Below are 26,294 nucleotides of genomic sequence, written 5' to 3'. Positions count from 1 at the left end.
CTGATGGTACGGGGTGGCGTTCTATTCCTTTTGCCGCTGCGGTTCCAGGGAGATCAGCTCCCTGGAACTGCAGTGGCGAAAGGAGCAGAAGAATGTGGGCCACCTGGCAGCTCCACACCGGCAGCTCCTCTGGTGCAGCTGCTGTACCATCCTCAGCCCCACCTCCCTGAGCCTGGTCCTCCAGTGGGGCTGCTGTACAGACCCCAGGCAGGAGCACTCAGGAGATGCAGCTGTGTGGAAGGGCTGGGGTGGGCTCCTCCTCAGTCTCTCTGGTACTCTGTACCAGCTTTAAGTATCTTACTGGTACGGTGTACCAGAATGAACCATGGTACTTGTACTACTGCTCTGGAACCTTTCCCTGCTCCAGGAAGCAAAAGACCCTGGCAGAGGGAGAACAGCACAGAAAGGCTCAGCCAGCAGCCTGCCATAAGGAAAGTCTCCAGCAGCAGGGAAAGGCTCTACCAAGGTGGGTTCCCTGCTACCTCCCCCTGCCCAGCCTCCAAGCCTGTCCTTTCTATAGTGAAAAGCTCTAAATGCGGGAGCTGCTGAAGCCTTTCCATGCTGCTGGAGTCTTTCACTGATTCATGCACGGCTGTATGGGTGCAGTTTGCTTTTCACTATGGTATGTAGCTACACATACACTACATACCACTGCCACTGGTGTGTAGTATGGACATAGCCTAAGGATACGTCTACACGGAAAGTGAAAGCATTACTGGAACATGGGTAGCATACTTGTGGTAGCTTTAATTTAGCCAGCAAAGATGATACTAGTGAAGATGTGATAGCATATGTACAAGCCCACCAGGGACCCGGGGTTCATACTCAAGTTCCTAGTCTACATTGATGTCTGCTCTGCCACATCTACACGAGTATTGTTGCCTGTACTAGCTAGGTTAAAGCGAGCATGGGTATGCCTCCACGGACCCCTCCCGTGTTACCGCAGTTACGCTGCTACTTATACTCATGCTAGCTCCATGAGAGGTAGTGCAAGTACGTGCACGAGAGTTCAGAGTGTAGACCAGGGGTCTCAAAGTCCCAGCCTGCGGGCCGTCTGCGGCCCGAGAACCTCCCAACTGCGGCCCGCATAGGAGAGATGCGGGCAGACATGCTGCCGGCAACGTCTGCTGCAGGTGCAGCCCCCGCCACCCCCCCGCAGCTCCATTGGCTGGGGGAGAGGGACAGAGAAACCATTACTAGTTGCCAGGCAGAGTCAGCCATGGAGGCAGCAGCATCATCCCCCCCGCCCCCATTAATATAAACAAGTCAACATACCGACCACAACTATGTGATGCACACCGTGCTGCAATCCTGAAGGTTTCAGCTGCTCAGTCACTGAGGCCAAACATCAACAAACTGACAGAACTGAAGCATTGCCAGGTGTCTGGCAAACACTGAACACACTCTGGCAGGTGAAGAATTGCATAAAGTTGTATGACTTACTTCGAATTTCTTAGAAATAATAAAACCTACATTATAAACGTTTTCTTTTCTGAACACCATCTTCAGTGACATTATTGGCCCGCTGGGGGAAGATTTGAGGACGGGCACTGGCCCTAAGGTAAACGGAGTTTGAGACCCCTGAAGTAGACTAGCCAAAGTGGAAGTTGCAAACTTCCTTATGTGAAGAACAGAATGCTTTTCTCTCCAGAGGTTTGTTACAACTACAGCTCAAAGCAAAACCCGTAAGTCACTGGGGTAACAAATTTCCCCCAACTCTAATTCACTCTTTACTAATGACAGCCTGTACAAATAGGGATGCTAACTCCCATCTTTAATCAGATATTGACGAATGAAAAAGAATACTGTAAATTCAACCATATGACTGTAAATAACTGATAGCGACATTACAAACTACTCAGAGCAAATCTAGTGCAAAAACGCAGCATTTGGGATTACAAGCGGTGTCCAACTTTTCACAATTTTAATTTAGTGTTTACTGTAGTACATAAAATTGGTCTGGAAGTACAACTGATGTCATTAAGATACACAATTATGCAATACTAGGTGTTCCTCCACTAAAGCCATGACATCACAGCTTCTGTTAACCAGAAACCAGATACTTCCTGAACTGCATGAGGCCAGGTCTACCACTATGCCCAGTGTGCCATGGCATGACATAAGCCTGAGGATACATTATTAAATTTAGCTAAAAATATAGTGGAATACTTGAGAAATATGAGCATTATTTTTTAGATAACACAACAGCAATCATGTGTAAGGCTAAGATTTTGTCATGGATGTTTTTAGTAAAAGTCACAGGCAATAAAGAACAATTTGTGACTTTTACTAAAAATATCCATGACAAAAATGGGAAGGGGATGGCAGCTGTGGGGTGGCTTGGAGCTCCAAGCCCGCACCACATGTGGGGGACTCAGAGCTCCACGGTCCCCTTGCCCCTGTGGCCAGGGAGCTGCCGGGGATCCCCCTGCCCCCATGGCGGAAGCCGGGGAGCTGCCTGGAATCACCCTGTCACCCGCAGGAGCGGCAGTACCTCACAGCTCCCTGCTGCTGCGTGAGGTGGCAGGACCCTGCAGTTCCCAGCTGCCAGGGCTGAAGTCACAGAGGTCTCTGGAAGTCAGAGATTCCGTGACTTCCGCAACCTCCTTGACAAAATCATAGCCTTAGTCATGTGTAGTTAAATTCTTTTGCTGCTGTGCTGCTAATCAGTATATTTGCCAGACAAAGATATTTGTGTATTTCCATTTGTATCCATCTTTACCAGTATTTATTGCTTATTGTGCAACTGCAACATAATACATTTTTTTTTAAAAAATTTACTTTATTTAGAGTTGTAAAAATAAACTAAAAATGCATTTTTCTTCGTTTCCTCTAGCCCCCAATACATCAATCTACACTCCTTAACACATTTCATCCCCCTCCCCTCTCTAGTTTGATGCAAGTGATTTTTTTAAAGGGGAAAAATGTCTAGCTTGGGATGAGAAACTTCATCTGCCACATTTCAGCATATAGGATTTTTTATTATTTTTTATTATTATTAGAGAAAGTTAAGCCTCTGAAGATGGAGAACATTTCCAATGTCCTCGTAACTTGAGCAACAGCCTGGAGATTGAACTGGAAACTAGGTCATTGGAATCCTTGATAAATGCTGTGACATAGTTAAATGACATCTCCTCTTGCATTGGCACAGACTCTGTGGGTGCTCTAGCACTGGAGCACCCATGGGGGAAAAAAAAAAAAAAGGTGAGTGCTGACCACCCACCAGCAGCCACCCTGTCAGCGCTTCCCCCTCCCTCCAATGCCTCCTGTCCGCGGCCCCGCCATCAGTGCCTCCGCTTCCCTCCCAGTGCCTCCTGCGGATCAGCTGTTCCACAGCGAGCAGGAGGCGCTGGGGGAGAAGGGGGTGGAATGTGGCAGGAAGAAGAGGGTGGGGTGGAGGAGGGGGTTGGAAGAGGCAGGGCCAGGGCAGGGCCTTGGGGGAAGGGGTAGAGTGGGGGCGGGGCCTGGGGCAGAGCCAGAGGGGAGCACCCCTGGCACATTAGAAAGTCAGCACTTATTACTCTTGATTCTGGATGTCATAGTTTTGCCCTGGTTTCCCAGAAAAATAGAAGCTCGCTCCTTATCTGACACACTGGAGATAGGCCACTATCCTTTGATGGAAAACGTAGATCTCTAGGAAATAAAATCAGTGAAGGGTGCTGTAGTCTCGTGGTTGACATATAATATCTGTTTCAAACAAATCTGTTTAGGCTTTTGGCATCTCTTATTGGGACCACCTCTTTTCCAGTGCAAGAGTGAAACTACAAGTACACACATTCACAGAAATGCACATCTCGAAGTCTTGCTCTCACAGTTCAGTGCCTGAAGAAGCCAGCTTCACCACACTGTGCTTCAAAGAGAAAAAGTCAAGCCCAGCATTTGAACAAACTCACATGTTACAGTCCTACAGGTGGAGGCATTAGACAGTAATACCAAAGCTAATGAATGTAGTGCCATACTGTAGATATGAAGATAGGGTGAAATAAAAGCTCAACAGTTTAAGATTCAGAGGTTATTCTAATGTGAATTGAAGCTACCTATGGAAGTTCTTCTCCTTCCTCCAACCTCCTCCTGATACTATCCCAGTGCATGGGTGGGTGGCTGGGTGTGTGTCTGTCTCACTCAGTCTGGAAGTTTCCTTGCTAGACCCCAGTGCGTCACTCATTATAAATTACATTCTGGAGACCTCTGTAATGGGAACTAGTAGGCTGCTCATGTAAACTTTTCTGGCCTTTTATTGCTTTCCTGTTTCTATCTCCCTCCCTAGAGTGTGTGCTCTCAAAGATTAAATTGTGCGTTCTGGGGTATTAGACATGGGGAAAAAAACCCACACAAAATGCCAGAAAATTTGCCATGAACAGCCTACCAGGTCCCATTACAGAGGCCTCCAGAACTGCAAAGCCTTACTTAAATTACAGAGGTGAGAAAAGATCAGGTATTGACAGTGAAGAGGTGTGTGTGTGTGTGGGGGGGGGGGGGGGGGGGGGGGGGGCAGGAATCTACTGGGAGAAGGATTAGGACAAGACTGGGGATGAAAGTAGTTTTGGAGAAATCATTCCAGCTGAGAAAAAGGCATGGAAATTTGGGTCACTTTAACAGATGTGTGAAGTATGGCACAGTATTTTGCCCCAAGTGTTTCATCCTCTCTGATTAAAAGTCTTACAGACCTATGAATGAGAAGAATTTTTCCTGAAAAATGCAGATTTGGGTCAAATGAAACATTCCACGAATTTGTGCTGATTCTATTGAATTGTTTCAGTAACATTTTTAAAATGTTCAGAAAAAATTGAAATGTTTTGATTTTTTAAATTCAAAAATATTAACAATTTTTAAATCCAGAATATTAACAAACTGGTGAAGATACAACTAGATCCTGCACTCTCTCAAATCGTTATACAAATAGGGGGCATACACTAACCCTGAGCCTGTGGGGAGGTGTTAACACAATGAAAGCGAATATTCTGCCCAGATCTCTATATTCTAAGAAGCCTGGCTGTGTATAGTCCTGTGTTATTTTAAGATCATTATCAAAGCTTTCCTGTGGGGCACTGATCAACATCCACAACTATCATTAAAAAAATTCCAGTTCTTATAGACAAGCAGGGAGGGAAGTGTTTAGGTACCTAGACCTATAAAATTACTATTATGCTTTTATCATGTCACAGATGTCAGACTAATTCCAGCATGTTTACACCATTATATTTACATGGGGAAAAACTAAACATTAATGCATCTGAATCCTCTACAACAGTGGCTCTCAACCTTTCCAGACTACCATACCCCTTTCAGGAGTCTGATTCGTCTTGCCTACCCCAAGTTTCACCTCACTGAAAAACTACTTGCTTACAAAATCAGACATAATAAAAAACACAAAAATGTCACAGAACACTGTTACTGAAAAAATGCTTATTTTCTCATTGTTAACATATAAATATAAAAATCAATTGATCACAATATTTATATTCCACTTATATTTCAGTGTACCTGAAGCCTGAGTGCCCCTCCTCCCCGCTCCTGGAGTTGAAGCATGTAACTTAGCTTGCAGGGTTCTGAGCAATTGCCCTGCTTGCCACTCCCTAATGCCAGCCTTTGGGACCCCTCACCCCCAAACCCATCCCGCAACTGTTGAGAAACAATGAACAAGGCAAATATCTGGATGAGTTGATGGTACCCCTTGGAAGACACATACCCCTGGTTCAGAACCATTGCCTTAGCAGGTCTCGTTGGCTCCTATTTTATGTCTGATGAAGAAAAATAAGTTAGTGATGAGGGCTTTGTTCCTTTTGTAACACTAAAGCAGTGCTAAGAACTGCCCCCCTCAGTGGAGTGGTATACTTAAAGTGAATCAACTTGCAACCTATCAATTTGGCCCAGATGCCCTAGAACTGCCAGAAGCCATCAGAACTCTTGCGAACTTTTGAAATTTGTTTCATAAACTCCATAGGCCCATATCCCTCTTCATGTACATATACTATTATATCACAATAACCTCCACCCTCATGTATTAAGTAGCATTGTCTGGTTTTGCAGCTTTGACAAGTTTTAAAATTGCATAATTCTATTGGAAATGCCATGAAGTATTCAGGAACACAACAAGATGTTAGTCATTTGTGTACTTGTCATTGTTTGTTTCTCTAGGAAAAGCAATAAAAAATTAAAATAGTATTAAGAGTAAAATTTTAAACAAGCTTGCAAATGAAACAAACAGTTTAGTTTGGGATTGAATGATATGTTTCTAGAATCATAGAACTGGAAGGGACCCCGAGAGGTCATCTAATCCATTCCCCTGCACTCAAGGCAGGACTAAGTATTATCTAGACCATCCCTGACAGGTGTTTGTCCAACCTGCTCTTAAAAATCCACAATGATGGAGATTCCACAACCTCCCTAAGCAATTTATTCCAGTGTTTAACCACTCTGTCAGTTGGGAAGTTTTTCCTAACGTTTAACCTGAACCGCCCTTGCTGCAATTTAAGCCCATTGCTTCTTTTCCTATCCTCAGAGGTTAAAAGCAGTATTTTCTCCTTCCTCCTTGTAACAACCTTTTATGTACTTGAAAACTGTTATCATGTCCCCTCTCGGTCTTCTGTAGACTAAACAAACCCAATTTTTTTTTCAAATTTTCCCTCATAGGTCATGTTTTCTAGACCTTTAATCATTTTTGTTGCTCTTCTCTGGACTTTCTCCAATTTGTCCACACCTTCCCTGAAATGTGGCACCCAGAACTGGACACAACACTCCGGCTGAGGCCTAATCAGAGCGGAGTAGAGCAGAAGAATTACTTCTCATGTCTTGCTTACAATACTCCTGCTAATACATCCCAGAATGATGTTTGCTTTTTTTTGCAACAGCGTTACATTTTTGACTCATTTACCTTGTGATCCACTACGACCCCCAGATCCCTTTTCGCAGTACTCCTACCTAAATTTGCAGTCATTTCCAATTTTGTGTGTGCGCGCAACCGATTGTTCCTTTTTTTCCAAATGCGTTATTGATTGGATGCAGTGTTCAAAGTTATTACATACAGACAAACAGAAGTGATATCAAGTTGAGCATAAAGCCTTACTCCACTTGGCCAATAACTTTATTATGGCCTCTGTGGGCTACCTGAGCCCCAGATCACAGAATGAGAGGGAATGAGTGGGTAGAAGCCGGAGATGGGCATAGTCTTGACTCCACCTCTCAACTGTATTACCCAGCACAGCTTTGCTTGTGCATACAGGCAAGTAAACTGAGCCAAATGAAAAGCTGGCACAGTTAACATCCCCCACAGAGCAAGGGCTGAATCACAATGACTTGCCAAGTCATAATTCAATCCCTGGTCTGCTCTTAGGGCAGTGCAAGGACACACAGCCCTTTGAGCCCATGATCTGCTTCTAAAGTATACTATAATTCAAAAATAATCACTCTCCCTGACTAGTTTCTGTGTTATGTTTCACTTGCTAGCTAAAAAAAAAAATATACTTGTAACATATCAACTTACAAAAATGATATAAAGCATTTTTCTTTTCAACTTTTGTGCCCCACTGTGTACATATGCTCCCTCACATGCACTAAAAAAAAATGCAAACAAAGAAACAAAACCCAAGGCATCTGAATTGGTTATTGGACAGACTCCCATGAACAGTATCAGATTCTCACTTGCCCTTTTCTTTTAGGCCGACCTGTCATGTTACACCCACATATTATAGAAGAAATAATTCATTTTACAAAGATGTTCACAGGTCACAGACTGAAGTCCACAGACCAAACAGACAATAGTAGAATCCTATTTCTTCAAGTAACCATTCTTTTCTCTTACTAGTCATCCATCCATATCTTTCTTCCTCCCCTCCCCCCCCACACACACCCCTTCTACTTCAAGAAAAAAAATCTCACTTACATTCTTTTCCACCTAGAAGTATAGACACTTAGTGGAAACATTATTCAAGATAGCCTGGCTGCATCTACCATTGTGTCATTAAAAAAAACAAAAACAAAAAAACCAAACCACGCACCCACCCTAAAACACTTCATTTGTAATTTCTTAGCTTCGGTAGTCCCCTGGCAACCATCCTTTGTACTAAAGGAACAAAAATGAAAATCAAATGCACAGAATGTCTCAGACAGTAAAATGATTATTTTAAAAGTAGACTCAGACAAGTGATGTAGCGAAAGTTCAGTTCTCTTCAGAATAGCAGAGAGATAAAGAGGACTACAAAAAATATAGAATGATTTTGCATGTATGTCTTAGAAAATAGAGGGGATATAGATTTTTCCCCCTAGGGACAGAAGATAAGCAGCAAACTAGAGGAACTATAGAACGTTAAAGGCAATTGGGAAAGAGGCCAGACATGAAGTCAGACAAGACTTTTCTAACGAAACTAGGGATAAATTGGTGAAGATTCAACAGTTATTACATGAATTCATTTAGTACAAGAGAGATCCACAAGAACAAGAAAGTGACCAAAATAGTGCAAGTTACATGAGAAGTGCTTGACCCAAGTGCAGTTTTCTTAAGAAAAAGCAGAGAGTATATATCTTAGAACTACATTTACTGCATGATGTGGCAATTGCAGTGGTGCCTAATAAAATATAACTTTATCAACGATTTTTTAAACCCAATCTGTTGCAATATATAGAAGATAAATCAATGGAATCACTAAGCAGATGTTTGACAGTGTTTGGGAGTACTAGAGAAGGAGTAGAAAAGAATTTACTATGGGGAACTGGCCGAGCTCAAGCATTTACTGACTGTATGCATCCAAATGCATGCATACAGGCTACTTAAAGATGTCTTACTTCCTAATAAACAGCCTGTAGCAACCTTCACTATCAGATGCTGGGTGACAGATGGATACATTTATTAGATGTGCAGGAAGCACCTCAGAGGAAGCTTAAAACAGCCGCAGCTTTTATAGACTTGTCATCAGCCTATGACACCGTCTGGCACAAGAGCCTACTGCTGAAGCTATCCAACCTCTTCAATGCAACCAGGCATTTCAACTCATTAGGTCAATGCTTTCAGACAGAATGTTCCAGGTCTAATTCTGACCTCAGTTTTGCAAAAAGCAGAATCTGCACAATGGCCTCCCACAGGGATCAGTACTAGCACCATCCCTTCTTAGCTTATATGTAAGTGATGTGCCCAAAACATACCACAAGTTAATTGATACAGGCAATCTGGCACCAGTGACAGACAGTGACACTCAAGGAAGCAGAAGACACCCTTAATGATGATCTGAAGAGGATGGAAAACTACTGTCATTACTGGCGGTTCAAACCCAAGCCATCAAAAACACTGCCCTCAGTTTTCCATCTCCGCAATTCTGAAGTAAGAGGATGATGAGTGTAAACTTTTGTGGCAAGACAATCTCCCACAATCCTAAGCTCCGCTACCTAGGAGTCCCCCTTGACTGAAGCTTTACACATCAACATCTGAAGCAGGTGAGCCATAAAACAAAAAGTCACATCAATATAATCCAAAAGCTAGAAGGTTCACATACTGCAAACAGAAAAGGAGTACTTGTGGCACCTTAGAGACTAACCAATTTATTTGAGAATAAGCTTTCGTGAGCTACAGCTCACTTCATCGGATGCTGTAGCTCATGAAAGCTTATGCTCAAACAAATTGGTTAGTCTCTAAGGTGCCACAAGTACTCCTTTTCTTTTTGCAAATACAGACTAACACGGCTGCTACTCTGAATACTGCAAACAGCAACTCTGGCTTTAGTTTATTCCACAGCGGAGTACTGTGCACCTGTTTAGGGAAGAAGCACACACACAAACCTCATTGAGGTCCAGCTAAATGCAGCTATGAGACTTGTAACCAACACCCTTATGTCTCACAAATGTCCTTCCCCCTAGCCATCTCTTGGCTGATGGTATGTTGCATGAGTACAAGCTCCTGCTCCACGACAGCCTTACTCACCCACCTTGCACTTGCCTTAAAGTCCCGCTAAAGATAGTGGACAAACATCAACCATATTAAGACATTACATGGAATGCACCTGGTGCGCAAGTGGAGAATCAAGGATTCACTGTAGTGCAAATGCAGAGACCTATGAACCATTGAACACTTTGTGAACAAGTGCCCCATCTTTTCATTTCCGGAAGGTATAGCAAAGGCACACTCTGCATCTCCTGAAGTCCTCAAATGGATTTCAAACCTTTCTATTCAATTGTAAATGTTGCTATTTCCATCTGAAAGAAGGCAACCTCAGAATTAGCTATGTGGTATGCACTTGAATTAGTATGTGTTCCAACTTCTTGATATATTGATTCTCCCCCACACAGTATGGTTGGCCATTTTTTCAAAAATTCCTTAAAAAAAAAAATTACATTCCACCTCCCTTATAGAATTCTCTGCTACATCTTGGCATAGGGTTGAAAGAAAATGAAGTCTTAATATTAAAAATATTTCACCTGTCATACAGAGTAAAAATTCCAGATTTAGCAACAAAAAAAGATGTATCTAATTCAATTGTTATCTGTAACAACTCATAATTATCCTTCAGCAAGCTTAAAAACAGAGTTTTTAAGTGACTAGTACCTTAAAAACCTTAGTTTTAGTACCTTAAAAAGTAAGTGAATAGTACCTGGCTTAGCTATACAATTCCATCACTACATTTATTTCAGATATTTAAATCAGTAGCACTTGTGTGTAGACAACGTCACAGAAATCTGACTTATACAGAGGGCCCAAGTGTATGAGGTGACACATACCTCTCAAAAGTTAGGGTGAGTACAAAAAGAAATTCAGGCCTGGCCCTGAATCAGGAAAGCCATGGCTTGTTTGTTTTTAAAAGCATCATAGTAACTGAAGTTCTACATGCACTTAGAAGGTGCTTAATTTTAAGCACACAAGTTGTCACGCTGACTTCAGCGGGACTATTTATGTGATTAACTTTATGCACACATGCAAATGTTTGCAGGACCAGAACATAGCAGTATGACCCAAATGAACCCAATGCTTAACTTGTGTGTTTAATGAAACTGTAGAACTCTGTTGCCTAACACCCATACATACATGTGGTGAACATGACAATTCTAATATATTTAAAGGAGCTAAAGGTTCTCTCTACTGCCTCTCTGTAGGCCAAAACACCTAAATTAAGCCTTGGCAGCGTATAGATATAAATTTCACATACAGAAATTATCGGATTGAAAACTTAATTCTACTCTTTTCAGGAGGGCATATGGTTTCTGCTGTTGTATTATTAGGGGATCTCTATACCATAACACTTTTCTATTATATAGGACTTTACATCAGATAGTCTCAAGTATTTTACAAACTTTAATTATTTAAATTTTCCTCATCCCTCTGGAGGTAGGGAATTATTATTATTCTAGTTTTACAGTCTGGGAAACTAAGTCAGAGAAGTTAAAACTGACTTTACCAAATTAACACAGGAAGGCTTTGACACAATTGGAAAGAGAATCCAGCCCTCCTGAGTTTCATTCCTATTTTTTACCCACAAATCCATCCTTGCCCTCATTCAATGTATTCAATTGTTTTTAAACACAGTTGCTTGTATCCTGGTATTACTGTAGTTTATACAATGAATTTATTCAAAAGGTTGAAGGTTTTATGGATCTAAAAGACTGACATTACAATTTTCTTTGGAATCACCAAAGCAAGCACTGGGATGCAATGCAAATGTACTAGGATTTACAAAAGAAATTGGAAATGTTAAAGCAGATTTTTTTTGCAGTGTTGGCAAGGGGCTAGAATTGTCTACAGTGTTATACTCTAAATAGACAATCATAAATTTGTGACCTTTCTGAAAAATATAGCATGCTCCAGTTAAGGTTTATGAGTTTAAAACAAATCTCTGATCTGCCATCTAATTTTCAGGAACTCCCATTGGGAAGAACTTTTTGCTCTTCACAGAGGCACTTATGGAAGTGCAATTTGCTATTAGAAAGTGAAGAGATGTTAGTAAAGTACACAGGAAGCATAATCAGTTTAAAAATTATAAAAAAAAATTAGGTCAAAACAAGGAAGGCACAAGAGTACAGCAATTGGAGCGGGAGGGTGAGAGAGAATCAATCCGGTATATTACTCAGGTAAGGAGATGAATCACACTAAAGAAAATAAATAGCAGCAGCATCTCAAAGTCAGAGATAGGGCAAATAGGCTGTCCTGGCTGGCGCGGGGGGGGGGAGGAGGGAGGAAGCAGCCTATGGCATTATACCGCTACTGAGATCAGAGACATTTAAGGGTAAGCTTTCTCATTACAAATGAAAAGGCAGGGTTGGCAGAGCACTCCCTGTGTGCAGTACCTGACTTTGGAACTCGCTTCACACTTGATCTACCAGAGCCCAGATTTTGTAACTTTTCAGACATGGTGTAAGGCCCATCTTTTCTGTGGGCTTTTGAGGAGAGAGTGGGCTGAAGATTGGAGAAATATTATGCTTGCTGTGGAGAAATTTTCATTCTGTTACTGTTTCTGGGGCATATTCATTGTTGAGTGTGATGGGCAGTCTATTCCAATATTTATTATGAAAATTCAATTATATAAGCATTTTAGAGCATGGATAAAAGCCTGTTCATCATTTATAAGTATTATTATTATCTGAAGATAATGTAGTGATGTTAACTCATTAGTTAATGCAGTGAGGTACACAGTGGGGTTCCCCCAAAGATCTGTGTTGGGACCTGCACTGTTCAACATATTCATTAATGATCTGGAAAAAGGGTGAACAGTGAATTGGTAACATCTGCAGATACTACAAAATTATTCAAAATAGCAGTCAGCTTTGGGCTTAACTAACAGTTACAAATGGATCACTAAATTGGTGTCTGGGTGATCAAATGGCAGATGAAATTCAATACTGATAAGTGGGAAGTAATGCATATTTGGAAAAAATTCCACCTATACATACAAAATGACAGGGTCTAAATTAGACATTTAGTCAAAGGTTATTAGGAAAGGGATAGACCAGGGATTGGCAACCTTTGGCACGCGGCCCATCAGGGAAATCCTGGAAGCTGCGGCCAGCACATCCCTCGGCCTACGATGCTGCCTGCAGCGCCCATTGGCCAGGCCGGCAAACCACGGCCAGTGGGAATTGCGATCGGCCGAACCTGCGGAAGCTTCAGGTAAACAAACTGTCCCGGCCTGCCAGTGGATTTCCCTGATAGGCCGCGTGCCAAAGGTTGCTGATTCCTGGGATAGACTGACCATAATGTCACTATATAAATCCACACCTTGAATATGGTGTGTAGTTTTGGTTACCCCCCATCACAAAAAAGATATTAGAATTGGAAGAGGTGCAGCGAAGGGCAACAAAAATGATTAAGGGAATGGAACAGCTTCTATAAGGAGAGATTAAAAAAAGACTGGGACTCTTCAGTTTAGAAGAGAGATAATTAAGGCATATGATATGATAAAAGCACTATAAAAATCATGAATGGTGCGGAGAAAGCAAATAACGAGGTGTTTACCTCTTCACTTAACACAAGAACTAGAGGTCACATGATGAAATATAGGCAGCAGGTTTAAAAACTAACAGCGCAAACCTGGTTTCAGAGTTGCAGCCGTGTTAGTCTGTATCTGCAAAAAGAAAAGGAGTACTTGTGGCACCTTAGAGACTAACCAATTTATTAGAGCATAAGCTTTCGTGAGCTACTGCTCACTGTGGAACTCATTGTCATGGGATGTTGTGAAGACCAAAATCATAACTGGATTAAAAAAATAATTTGATAAATTCATGGAGGATAGGTCCATAAATGGCTATTAGCCAACATGGTCAGGGAAGCAACCCCATGCTTCCTGTATCCCTGAACCTCCAACTGCCAGAAGCTGGGGGGATTACAGGAAATAGATCACTTGAAATTGCCCTCTTCTGTTCATTCCCACTGAAACATATGGCACTGGGCATTGTCAGAGACAGGATACGGAGCTAGATGGACTAATGGTCTGACACAGTATGGCTGTTCTTACATAGTTCTATGCATCTGTGAATGCCAAAAAAACCCAAACAAAACCCAATGTGCAGAAATGCAGGGCTAGAAATTCTACCATCTCTTTTAGAGAAGTTTTTAGGGGAATTACGACCTGATGTATTTATATTTTCAGAGAACATTTGACAAATTTAAATAATTAATTCTTAAGTCAAGAAAACAGATGAAAAGAGGCACCGTAGGCTGAAAACTGCCATGAGGAAGGAATAAAGAGATCAGCAGTAGATGGAACTTTTTCAAAATAGAAAGAGGTCAGTGTGGTACTTTGGGAACAAAGAGGAGACTTTAGTGGCTTTATTATTTATATAAACCACCGAGAGGGTGGTACCGAGAACAAAGTTTCTAACTTTGCTGCAATTGGTACACACAAAAAAAATAAGAGGTTACTAAACCAAAATATAGTAAATCATTGAAGTAGTCCTCCTAATAGGCAATCCGTAGCACTGAGTGTGGATAAATGTACAAATCATAATTATTAGAGGAAACATGGAGAAATAATATCTGTCAAATCAAAATGCATTACAACATTCTCAGCAGCAGTAAAGGAAATATAATGACCTATATAAAGACCTATGGGAGGTCAATTGGATATATTGTAGAACGGTGGATATTTTGTAGGGCAGTAATATAAAATCCTGGAGCTAAATTCTATCTTCAGTTACACTCACATTAAGTCAATAGGGTTACACAAGCCAGAATTTGATAAAGTGAGTAGAAATTTCTAATGACAGCATAACAAAACTCACCACAAAAAATATATATATTTAAAAATGTCATGAGTTTACAATCTGAGCTAGCCTCATGAAGATACTGCCAAAGAAAGATCTTTTGAGATTTCCTGTTTTCCTTGGGTACAGCTATTAGAGGATGACATGCCCTGGCATAATTCCATCATCAAAGATCAGGAACACAATTTACTCTTTTGTTTTTGCATACAGATAACATCCTACAGTTACTTTAAAAATAGACTGCTAAATAGAGTTGCCAGGTGTCCAGTTTTTGACCGCAGACCCGGCCAAAGTCTGGTCGGCGGTGCAGCGGAGCTAAGGCAGGTTCTCTGCCTGAGCTGGCTCTAAGTTGCTCCGTGTCCCCCCTCTGGCCCCTATGCATAGGGCAACCAGGAGGCTCTGCACACTACCCCCACCCCAAGTGCCAGCTCTGCAACTCCCATTGGCTGGGAACTGCCAATGGGAGCTGCGGGGAGGGCACCTGCAAACGTGGCAGTGCGCAGAGCTGCCTGGCCACCTCTCCACATAGGAGACAGAGGAGGCATGCTGCTGCTTCTGGGAGCTGCTTGAGGTAAGGGCCACCCAGAGCCTGCACTCCGGACCTCCTCCCATGCCCCAATCCCCTCCCCAGCCCTGATCCCCTTGGTCCCAGCCTGGAGCACCCTCCCACACCCCAAACCCCTCATCCCCAGCCACACCCCAGAGCTTGAGCCAGAGCTCTCACACCTCCCTACACCCTAACTCCCTGCCCCAGCTCAGAGTCCCCTCCTGCACTCTGAACCCCTCAACCCCAGCCTGGAGCCCCCTCTGACACCCTAAATCCCTCATCCATGGCCCCAGCCTGGAGCCTTCACCCCTTCCATGCCCCAATCCCCTGCCCCAGCCCTGATCTCCCTCCTGCATTCTGAACCGCTCAACCCCACCCAGAGCCCCCTCCTATACCCCCAAATCCCTCATCTCCAGCCCCACCCCAGGGTCTGCACCCCAGGTGGCAACCCCAACCCTCCTGCACCCAACACCCTGCCCCAGACAGAAGCTCCCTCCTTCACCCTGAACCCCTCATTTCTGGCACAACCCTGGAATCTGCACCCCCCAGACCAGAGCCCATACCCCCTCCCACACCCCAACCCCCTGCCTCAGCCTGGAGCCCCCTCCCATACTCTGAACCCCTCAGCTCCATCCCCCTGCCTGGAGCCCCCTCCTACACCCCAAACCCCTCATCTCCAGCCCCACTCCTGAGCCTGCACCCCCAGACAAAAATGGAACTTTCGGTTCTTCTGCTTTAAAGGGAGAGGTAATATAAATATATCTGGATTGTGCTAATTCTTTCATGAAGTAAAATTCATGTCAGCAGAATAAAACCCAAGTAATTGAGTGATACATAGTCAGCCACATGGGGACACAAGGAAGATTAAATCCATCATCAGCAACTCAGGCTTAGGAGCATGGGGCAGCAGCACTTCCTACGGAATCTGCTACTCCAGCCTCTTTATGCCACTTAAACAGCATGTTGGGGCCACCCCATCCCTGTGAACAATTCGTGACCCTTCTCCATGTAGGCCATTTTGGGGGGGCATGTGTGCAGATCACAGGGATTGTCCACATGGAGACTTAGTACCCAGCAAGCCAGAGTGAAAAGATTCAGTGAACTAGCCTGCCCTGCACTAAGTGACTGCATGAACCTTGCGACATATCAAAGTTCTGTAATGAACTTTCATGTACTGCTATTTAAAAGAGCAGTATGTCAAAGCACACTATAGAACTTTTACTACATGGCTACAGGATCCACAGAACCAGTTAGTGCACAACAAGTTACTGTGCTGTACATTTGTACCCTGTCTTGCTGCACACTAGGTCTTTGCATAGACAAGCCCCTAGTGTGGCCTGTAGAGGGAGCAGAAACCCCTAGCCTGCTCATGGACTTCCCAATTCCCGATCCCTGGCGTGCAAACCCAAGGTGTCTCTTAAATGTCTGAAGGACCTTGCGGTGGTTCTCAGCAGCTGGGTGAATTTCATTCATAGTGTTCATTATTATTTTCTTTCCATCAAAAGATGGACATCAAGACTTCGACCCTACATGGAGAACCAATATGTTGATTCTAGAAGACTCCTGAGCCAGTGAGAATCCCCAATGAAATCCCTATGGTTCTCAGTACAGGATTGGGCCCTGATTCCTCAGGAGTTCCTACTTCCTTCCCTCTCCTCTCCCTACCACCCCCTCCCACCAATCCCTTTGGTGTATAAATACTATATCACACATACTGAAAAGAAATATACTTTTTAACAGCACCAGTAAGAGACATGCAAAAAATAACCAAAACAATCATATGATCTTTTGTGGTAATCCATGTATCTACCCTCATTACTTCCATTGTCTTCACCCATTATGCTGTGTCTAAACACTGACTGCAAACTCTTCAATAGGATTTTATCTGGCCCAAATCTGACATTTGACCGGTACGTCCATGTGCAGAATTGCCAACCTCAAGAGACTAAAATCAAGAATCAGCCTCCCCACCTCCCACAATCCTATTATATTGTGTTTCTGTCTTTTGATTTTTGAACTCTCCCCACACATCATCGGTGTGTGGGGGAGAATTCTCCCAAATGTACTGGATAAGGTGATTTTGGCCCCTGCTACAGGAGCTCTCGTCCCCACATCTGTCCATCCTCTGCACAGCAATTAACCCTGCCCTCCAGCCCCGATCAGTTCTGTCCCCATCCAGACCCCATCCACTCAGTTCAACCCCCACACAAGCCTCACCTCTGCTCCCCCTGGGTTCTTCACACCACTCTCCGAGGCCTGGGGGAGATGCAGTAGGGTTTCCTCTCCCCTTTCCCAGCTTGTGGGGATGCAACTCCAGGCACTCCTCAACCCCTTCCCAGGGCAAGTACTGATGGGAAGGAGGAGCAGGGACACTATATTGTCCTTGTTGTATGCAGAAGGGGAGGATGCAGAGCTGCCCTGAGCTGATGAGCTCTTTGCTTGCCACCACACCCCTTAGAATCATAGAAGATTAGGGTTGGAAGAGACCTCAGGAGGTCATCTACTCCAACCCTCTGCTCAAAGCAGGATCAACCTCAACTAAATCATCCCAGCCAGGGCTTTGTCAACCTGGGCATTAAAAAGGCTGTGTCAAGCTGGGCATTAAAAACCTCTAAAGATGGAAAAAGGCCACCTCCCTAGGCAACCCATTCCAGTGCTTCACCACCCTCCTAGTGAAATAGTTTTTCCTAATATCCAAACTAGACCTCCCCTACTGCAACTTGAGACCATTGCTCCTTGTTCGGTCATCTGCCACCACTGAGAACAGTCTAGATCCATCCTCGTTGGAATCCCCCTTCAGGTAGTTGAAGGCTGCTATCAAATCCCCCCCTCACTCTTCTCTTCTGCAGACTAAATAAGTCCAGTTCCCTCAGCCTCTCCTAATAAGTCATACGCCCCAGCACCCTAATTATTTTCATTGCCCTCCGCTGGACTCTCTCCAATTTGTCCACATCCTTTCTGTAGTGAGGGGCCCAAAACTGGATGCAATAGTCCAGATGTGGCCTCAGTGCCGAATAGAAGGGAATAATCACTTCCCTTGATCTGCTTGCAATGCTCCTACTAATGCAGCCCAATATGTCGTTAGCCTTGTTGGCAACAAGGGCACACTGTTGACTTATATTCAGCTTCTTGTCCACTGTAATCCCCAGGTCCTTTTCTGCATAACTGCCACTTAGACAGTTGGTCCCCAGCCTGAGCAGTGCATGGGATTCTTCCATCCTAAGTGCAGGACTCTGCACTTGTCCTTGTTGAACCTCAGATTTCTTTTGTCCCAATCCTCTAATTTGTCTAGGTCACTCTAGACCCTATCCATACCCTCAAGCATATCTACCTCTTCCCCCAGCTTAGTGTCATTGATGAACTTGCTGGGGATGCAATCCATCCCATCATCCAGATAATTAATAAGATGTTGAACAAAAACAACAAGAATTCTGTGGGATACCCACAGAATAACCCTTCCGCCTGCAGTCCTGCCCCTGTTCTGCCCCTGCCTACAGCTCCATCCTGTTCTGCCCTTCCCTCAGCGGCCCTGCCCTATTCCACCCCCCACTGCAGCCCCACAACCCATTTGCTTTCTCACCCCTCTTTCCTGTGGCCTCAAGACCAGAGAAGTTCTGCCCGCCCCCCAGAGCTGCAGTAGGGAGTGAGAGCTCCCTGAGCCCTGAAGCTGTGGCAGGGACCTAGAGCTCCTCCAGTCCCAGGGTCACAGCTGGGTCTGGGTGTTGGGGTTTCCCATGGTGCTCCTGCCAGGAAGTGGGGTGGGAGTGCTTGGGCTTCCCCCACCCTGCTTGGCACTCCTACCAGAGAGTCGGGTCAGGGTGCAAGGGTGCCAATTGGCCAGGGCCCCAGGCCCTGTCAGCCCAGTGGCTAATTTGCCACGGTCCACAGTCTCTGATCTCTTGGGGTTTGGACCACTTTCTTTGCAGACTTTAAAAACCCCTCTGGCAGGGTCTGCAGGGGAACCCAGGCCTGCCCATTCCTCTGGGTTCCAATATAATCTGAAGCAGTTGGAATCAGTTTCTTGCACACTCTTACTGCTACCACCACACCTCTTTTGGAGGTTATTTCCCAAACTCACACTCTGTGTTCCTCTCTCCCAGAGAATCTGCTGGTTTCCTGGGTGGCTTCTCACCAATCTGTTATAGCAGGCTCAGTTGCTCAAACAGCCACCCTGCTTTTGTGGCTTGCAGCCCTTTTCCCTCTGCAGCTGTTGTGAGGCCATCAATCAGCTCCAGCTGAACAGGCAGCCAGTTTCCTTATTAACCTTTCAGTGACCAGGAAAGCATAGGGTCTATATACCCCTGACAAAACCCCAAAGATTTCAATAGGGTTCTGTACAAAAGTACCCTGGGTCAAGTCAGTTGCACAATTGGAGCCCTTGTTTGCAAAGTGCCATGCACTCTTATGACACTCTTGGCCAGGTTTTTATAAGAGTTCAGCACCCACGCTAAGGGCCAGAGTATCAAGGGAGCTCCCATTTATACACCACATAAAATGGTCAGATTTTCGAAAGAGCTCAACTGAAATGTACCAAGCTGTTCCAAAAATCTGTGTAAGTGCCACAGTGAGAGCGTGCTGGGTGCTGAGCACTTCTGAAAATCTGACAAATAATAAAATAATGAATTTGTATCAGAACTCAATCACTTGGGGGCTGGGAGAGGAGGGAAATACATGAAGAAGCTTTTGGTCGCCGGTTGGGGAAAAAAACCCATTCAATAGATAAAAGTAAAATTTAAAAAAACCACAGGAAAATTAGAGGAAGTCAGGAAAAAAAAATGAACAAAGTTTACATAGTAAAAAATAAACAGTAATACATCCAAATATGAAAAAATACTGCATTTACAATATAAGAGGTTCAATTCTTAAGACATTTTAAAATAAAGACAGAAAGATCCAAGGAATAGGAAAACAAAATATGAGTATTTCACAATTACTTTTTTAAATTATTATTTTATCGTGTCATTCATTCTGAGCCAGAATCACAAAATCCAATAACCAAAGAAGTGGTTTGTTACAGTGAGCACTCCTCTCCCTTTCTGACCTTCATGCTCTCCATCTTCTCCTGTTTCCTCACCTCAAAACTCCGAACTTGCATCGTCTCTGGTCCTGCTGAAACCATCTCCCCTTAAGAAATTTCCTGATCCTTCCCTCACTTAACCTCAACCTTTTGTCATCCCTGTGACTGACAGACTCCTTCAAGGGAGGGATTTAAATTCTCTTGTAACAAATGATGCAACTTTATTGTACTTTGGAGCTATTAGAGGCATTTTAATTGAACCCATTAAACTTAATAGAGGGGCTTGTGTGTATGCATATTTAATCTGTGATGTGATTACCAACAGCATTATTCTGTTATCTTCTTCCAAGTTTCAAGAATTTAAAAATGAAGAAATCGTGAGGATTTTTTGTTGTTTCTTCTAAGGGGAGATGTGATAGTTGGCATGTTTGCAAGATGACCATTCCTTCTTCAAAACTGGGAATGTCACTGTTTTTAGTGCCCATGTTGATGTCCATTTGTTTTACACAAACAAACAGTTTTGTCTTGTATTTTTTTTTTTAAATATAAACTCCTCTAGATTCGCCCCATCAAGCAGCCACCAACTGAGCTGGTGAAATGCATGACAGATTGTGGAGCACCTGCACTCAGCCAATCCTCTCACCACACCAGGCCTATCCCAGGTTGACAGCCTGCCCCCACCTCACTCCTTACAGTGATAATGTGTACTGCACTTCACCATCCCTAGGTTACAGTTTGTTAAGTCTGTTTGGTTCAAGCTTGCTATGATTTTACTGTGCAATTTATGTTGCTATTGATTGGAATGACTGCTCTGGGTTTTTTGGAAAACAAATAAAATAAACCATACTAAAAACAGGAGTACTTGTGGCACCTTAGAGACTAACAAATTTATTAGAGCATAAGTTTCGTGGGCTACAGCCCACTTCATCGGATGCACAGAATGGAACGTATAGTAAGAAGATATATATATACATACAGATAAGTTGGAAGTTGCTATACAAACTGTGAGAGGCTAATTAGTTAAGATGAGCAGGAGGAAAAAAAACATTTGTAGTGATAATCAAAATGGCCTATTTAGACAGTTGATGAGAAGGTGTGAGGATACTTAACTTAGAGAAATAGATTCAATATGTGTAATGACCCAGCCCAGTCTCTGTCATTACACATTTAATCTATTTCCCTAAGTTAAGTATCCTCACACCTTCTCATCAACTGTCTAAATAGGCCATTTTGATTATCACTACAAAAGTTTTTTTCTCCTGCTCATCTTAACTAATTAGCCTCTCACAGTTTGTATGGCAACTTCCAACTTATCTGTATGTATATATCTTCTTACTATATGTTCCATTCTATGCATCCGATGAAGTAGGCCGTAGCCCACAAAAGCTTATGCTCTAGTAAATTTGTTAGTCTATAAGGTGCCACAAGTACTCCTGTTCTTTTTGTGGATACAGACTAATACGGCTGCTATGCTGAAACCTGTCATACTAAAAACAGTAGAGGATGCTGTAAAATTGTTTTATTACTATTTCCAGTAAAGCTGAGAAACTGCTTCAATTCAGACAAAATTTCTGATTCATATTTTGGCAGTTTTCTTGTTATGTAACAGAGCTTGAGGCCTTGAAGGATTCAAGGATGCTGGCTGGAAGAACAAGCAGCATTTGGGCTATGAATACACAATATTATGTGGAAATCTCAACGTTGTCTCAATATTGGAAAGCTCTGAAAGAAACCAGAGCCAATTATTTCTCCACTATAACTGGAGAGGGTAAAGAACAGCCAGAAACTTTATTTAGAACTATTATCACTATTATAAATTCGTTTATTCCTCTGAGGCAAGCTAGAATGTGAGGAAAACATGTCAATAGTTTTGTGAACTTTCTGAAAACTGCAGCGCTCATACCATTCCTATATCTTCACATTTTCTTCTGCCTCATTATTTATTGATTCTGAACTGCATCCCGCAGTGTATTTTTGCGATTTTAAACTAGTTGCAGTGCTTATTATTACTGGATGAATTATTGCACTTGTGACCCAGACTTGCTGTCTTGATTTGCTTTGGCCAGTTGTATTAATTTCTGGGCGATAAATGCTAATTTTAAATAAATAGATAGAGGACATTATCATTAACACATTTTTACATTTAGAAAGATTCCCACACTCAGGGAAGATTGCATCCTGATGGATGACGTGGTTTATGCTCCAACTTCCTCTCCCAAAACAGTAGGTGGACTGAAAAATTACAGTATGGAAAACTAGAATTGAGGCTGCCTGCCATTTTATACAATTCCCAATTGTTTTCTTCCAGTGGGAGCAGGAAACTAATAGACAATTCCTTTCAAAATTTTCTATTAGCAACTAATCCCAATTGAGCAATCACTTAATACCTTCGGTGGGAACACAGAGAAAGGAGCATCAGTACATATTTCAGGTGCCTCTTTGCTACTATTGTTCTCTTCTCAACACAGCCTAGCCACTCAACCAGGCAAAGCATATTTAGCTGTGCGCTCCTCACACAGATGGCTTTCAGACTTCTTCCCACTTTGAGCCCTCTTACCCAGTGATCCCTGCTGGATGAGCAGAGAGGGTAAAGAGACTATGGACTGGATTTTGAAAAGATCCCAGCTCCCATTTAGGCACCAAAACAAGTAAACAGATTTTCAAAGAACTAAACATGTTGGGTATGGAATTCTTTTGGATGTAAATGCTTTCTGTGGGCTGGTGTGTTAATGCCACAACACCCCTTCTGGCCAGGCAGAGAACTGCACCAGAGTTCACTCAGTCTGGCAGGGTGTCAGTTGGTCCCTCTTGCCCATGTCCCACTGGGGTGTGTGGACTTTCTCTTTATTCCTAGTAATCTGGTCCTGATGCCCAGGGGGTCTGAAAACCACCCTCAGTTCCTAAGTCTCTCAGGGGGTTGGTAGGGGTACCCCAGCTCACCCACTCCATTGGGTTCCAGCTCAGGGCCCTTAAGTCAGCTCAGCACAATCAGGACACAGCAACTCCAGCCATGCCCTGCGCTCCTTCCTACCTCTCCTGCTTTCTGTAGGCTTTTCAGCCTGTTGGTCTGATCCTCCCTTCTCACGATGCGGTCTTGGAGCTGCTTCTCAGCAGATTACTAGCAGGAGTTCCCTTCTCCAGCCTGCTTGCTCCTCTGGCAGCAGCCTTGCCAGCTGCTTCCCAGCTCTTTTATTCTCCCAGCTGCTGCGAAGCTGCCAATCAGCATTGCCCAAAGGTACCTGCATTAACTCCTTGGTTGCTGGTCCAGCATGGGGTATATACACCCCATGACAGTCTCCCAAAGAACACTTTCAATAACCACCTACACTTATTAACATGTCCACTGTTTTCAAGGGAACTCTTAAATATCTACCCTATTTTAAATCAATCTATCCCAGCAAAAGGACAATGAGATGTCTGTAGAAGAGGGAATGCTGTTTTATCTCAATGATACTATAGTACCGGAATATTTCCTACCGAGGTCAGATCATGCTACTAAGACTGCCTTAACAACTTTTTATAATCACCCTCCAAAGATGGAATCTGACAGGTTTTCATTTCTATTTGTCTCAATGGTGAAAGCCTGTAACCATAAATAACGGGTCTTTGATATTACTCCTTTGAATTATGGAGTTTCCCTGACTCTGTATTGGATCTACATTTTTCAATATCTATACACTTCAACTGACTTGGATTTTTTACCATTATGATGCAGTATATCATTTTTATGCAGATGATACCCAGATTTATTTATCCTGCATAACACACCATTCTGTAACAACCAAAGTACTGTCTGACTGATGTTAACAACTGAACAGCTCTGAACTTTTGGAAGATAATGCAAATAAGACAAATACTACTAGTTGGGTCTCTTTCGATGTTCAGTTCATTTACTTCATTTCCTGATGACAGGAAAAGCTTCTGTGGTTTCAGACAGGATTTGGAATTTAGGGCTACATTAAGAACATAAGAGTGGCTCTGCTGAGTCAGACCAATGGTCTATCTAGCTCAGTACCCTGTTCTCTGGCAGTAGTCGATGCCAGATGCTTCAGAAGGAATGCACAGGGCAATTATAGAGTAATCCATCCCTGTCATTCAGTCCCAGGTTCTGATAGTCAGAGATTTAGGGATACACAGAGCATGGGGTAGCATCCCTGACCATCCTAGCTAATAGCCATTTATGGACCTATCCTACAGGTTTGGGCCCCTTGTTTTATGGAAGTATAATAGCTCCATAGAAAACTCTTCCCCTCAGCATTCTTGTTATGTGGCTGACTGTGTCTATTGTTTTTTCCACACACTAATTTTTAAAATGGTAATTCAGGCTCCTTTCACATCTAAATTAAATAACAGAAATGTGTCTGCAGGACCGATAGATAACACATTGCACAGGATCTTGAAGGCGTTCCAAGCATATGTCCCCTTACATTAGAAACTATGAATGACTAGCAGTAAAGTCGATAATGATTACTAGATCACACTTCTCATATATTGTACAAAATTTTGTGTGGTATAGACCCTTGCTATGTAAATAAGCACCCTTAGCAATTTCCTAAGTACCTTCTAAGGTAATTCCAAAATATATGGTGGTGCTGATCTTCTAGGGATTTCAGCATACTATGTTGTGTGTATTCCCAGAAAACAATGGGAATTTTCCCCAAAACAGGTGTTATAAACCTATGAAATGTAGAGTTAAAGTTAAAAAGTAGTATAAAGTATAAAAATGCATACTTAAGGACTCAAATAACTTTAACTCTTCCCTGTAGTAATGCCATCATATGATTAAAGTACACATAGTCCCAGATTAGATTAAACTGATTTTTGAAGACAGATTAGTTGTTTTTTTCTTTTTCTCCTTCCTTTCTGTCCTCCTCATGCCCCTGCTCACATACTCCACATTTCTCTTTCCTCATACGTACACTCCCAATTTCCCTTTCCATTTGCACTGTCTACATTCACTTGAACTTCAACCAATTTTTTTCCGCTTTCCTGTCCTCCATGTTCCCCTCTCCAAGATTTCCTCTTCTTCCTGTACCCTCCAGCATTCCCCTGCAAATACAGACACATACTACACTCTAGTTTCCCCAAGCCTTCCACCTCATTAGTGCAAGCAGTAGTTTTTGAAAATAAATATTTAGGATGAATGGCTATTTTTCTTTTATTTTTCAAAATGGAACCTTATTCTGTCAGTACAGATGGCACATACAATCTTCCCCTTCATAGAAACTCACAAAGAATTGCCCTTTTTCAAAATGGCCACCCTCTCCCATTACTCCCAATGCCAGTGGAGAGAACAGTTGCTCCTGTGCCATCAGGCTGGGAGGAGTAGATGACTGAGACAACAGCCATCTTTGCTAAGAGTAGCCATCTTTGCTAACCCGGTGGCCTCAGTTCTATTGAGAACATTCTCTGCAGAAGAACATTACTCCCCAGCTTCTGCTGAAGAAGAATCTTTCAGTTCTGAAGAATGACATCAACATTTCAGGGGGTTTTAACGATATGGGAATTTCTGTGAAAAAATTTGAGTTTGCCTTCCCCCCACCCAATATTCCATTAGGAAAATCAAAAGTAAATATTTTATTTTGGGTCAGTTTGACATAAAACTGTCTCCCTAAGGTGCCACAGGGTAGTTTTAGTTCATGAGTTTCATGCACCCCCATTCTCTTCTAAGGCTCCTAAGCCAGACCTCACCTTTCATCTTTCCTCTAATCAAGCTGTGTGGTCCACTATGGGAGTCACCTCATTGGAGTGCATCATAGGAGACCTAATCCAGCTTCAGACCCCAGCCCATAGGAAATACTGAGGGCATGCGGCACCCAATTTACAACTCTCACGAGGCACTAACACACTTTAGGCAGATGCAGTTTAATAATGAACTGGCTCAAAACAAAACAGTTTAAAATTTCGAAATTGATTTTTAAAACTTTTCATTCCATGAGAAATTTTGATATTTCATTCAGATTCACGATGAAAACAAATGTTGAAGAAAAATCAGAATTTTCCATAGCATGGAAATTACAGTTTTCATTCAGCTCTATTATGAACATGTTTTTT

At 42.9% G+C, this 26,294-nt stretch overlaps 1 protein-coding gene across 7 annotated transcripts in view; it reads right to left on the bottom strand.

Moving 5' to 3' along the window:
• Positions 1–26,294, bottom strand: part of CADM2 (cell adhesion molecule 2) — a 1,031,723-nt gene that overhangs the window by 281,505 nt on the left and 723,924 nt on the right. For 2 of the 7 annotated variants that reach the window (XM_043538398.1, XM_043538396.1), the window contains exon 1: positions 23,272–23,391. The exons of 4 other annotated variants lie outside the window; for them this stretch is intronic. The gene's annotated coding sequence lies outside the window, so the exon portion shown is untranslated. Of the gene's footprint in view, positions 1–19,301; positions 19,428–23,271; positions 23,392–26,294 lie in introns of those variants that run through there. One more of the 7 variants, XM_043538397.1, reaches the window with a different exon arrangement.

This window comes from Chelonia mydas, chromosome 1, assembly GCF_015237465.2.
Source record: "Chelonia mydas isolate rCheMyd1 chromosome 1, rCheMyd1.pri.v2, whole genome shotgun sequence".
Classification (NCBI taxonomy): Eukaryota; Metazoa; Chordata; order Testudines; family Cheloniidae; genus Chelonia; species Chelonia mydas.
The sequence above is the reverse complement of the archived record's forward strand: the minus strand, read 5'-3'. Positions and strand labels throughout refer to the sequence as shown.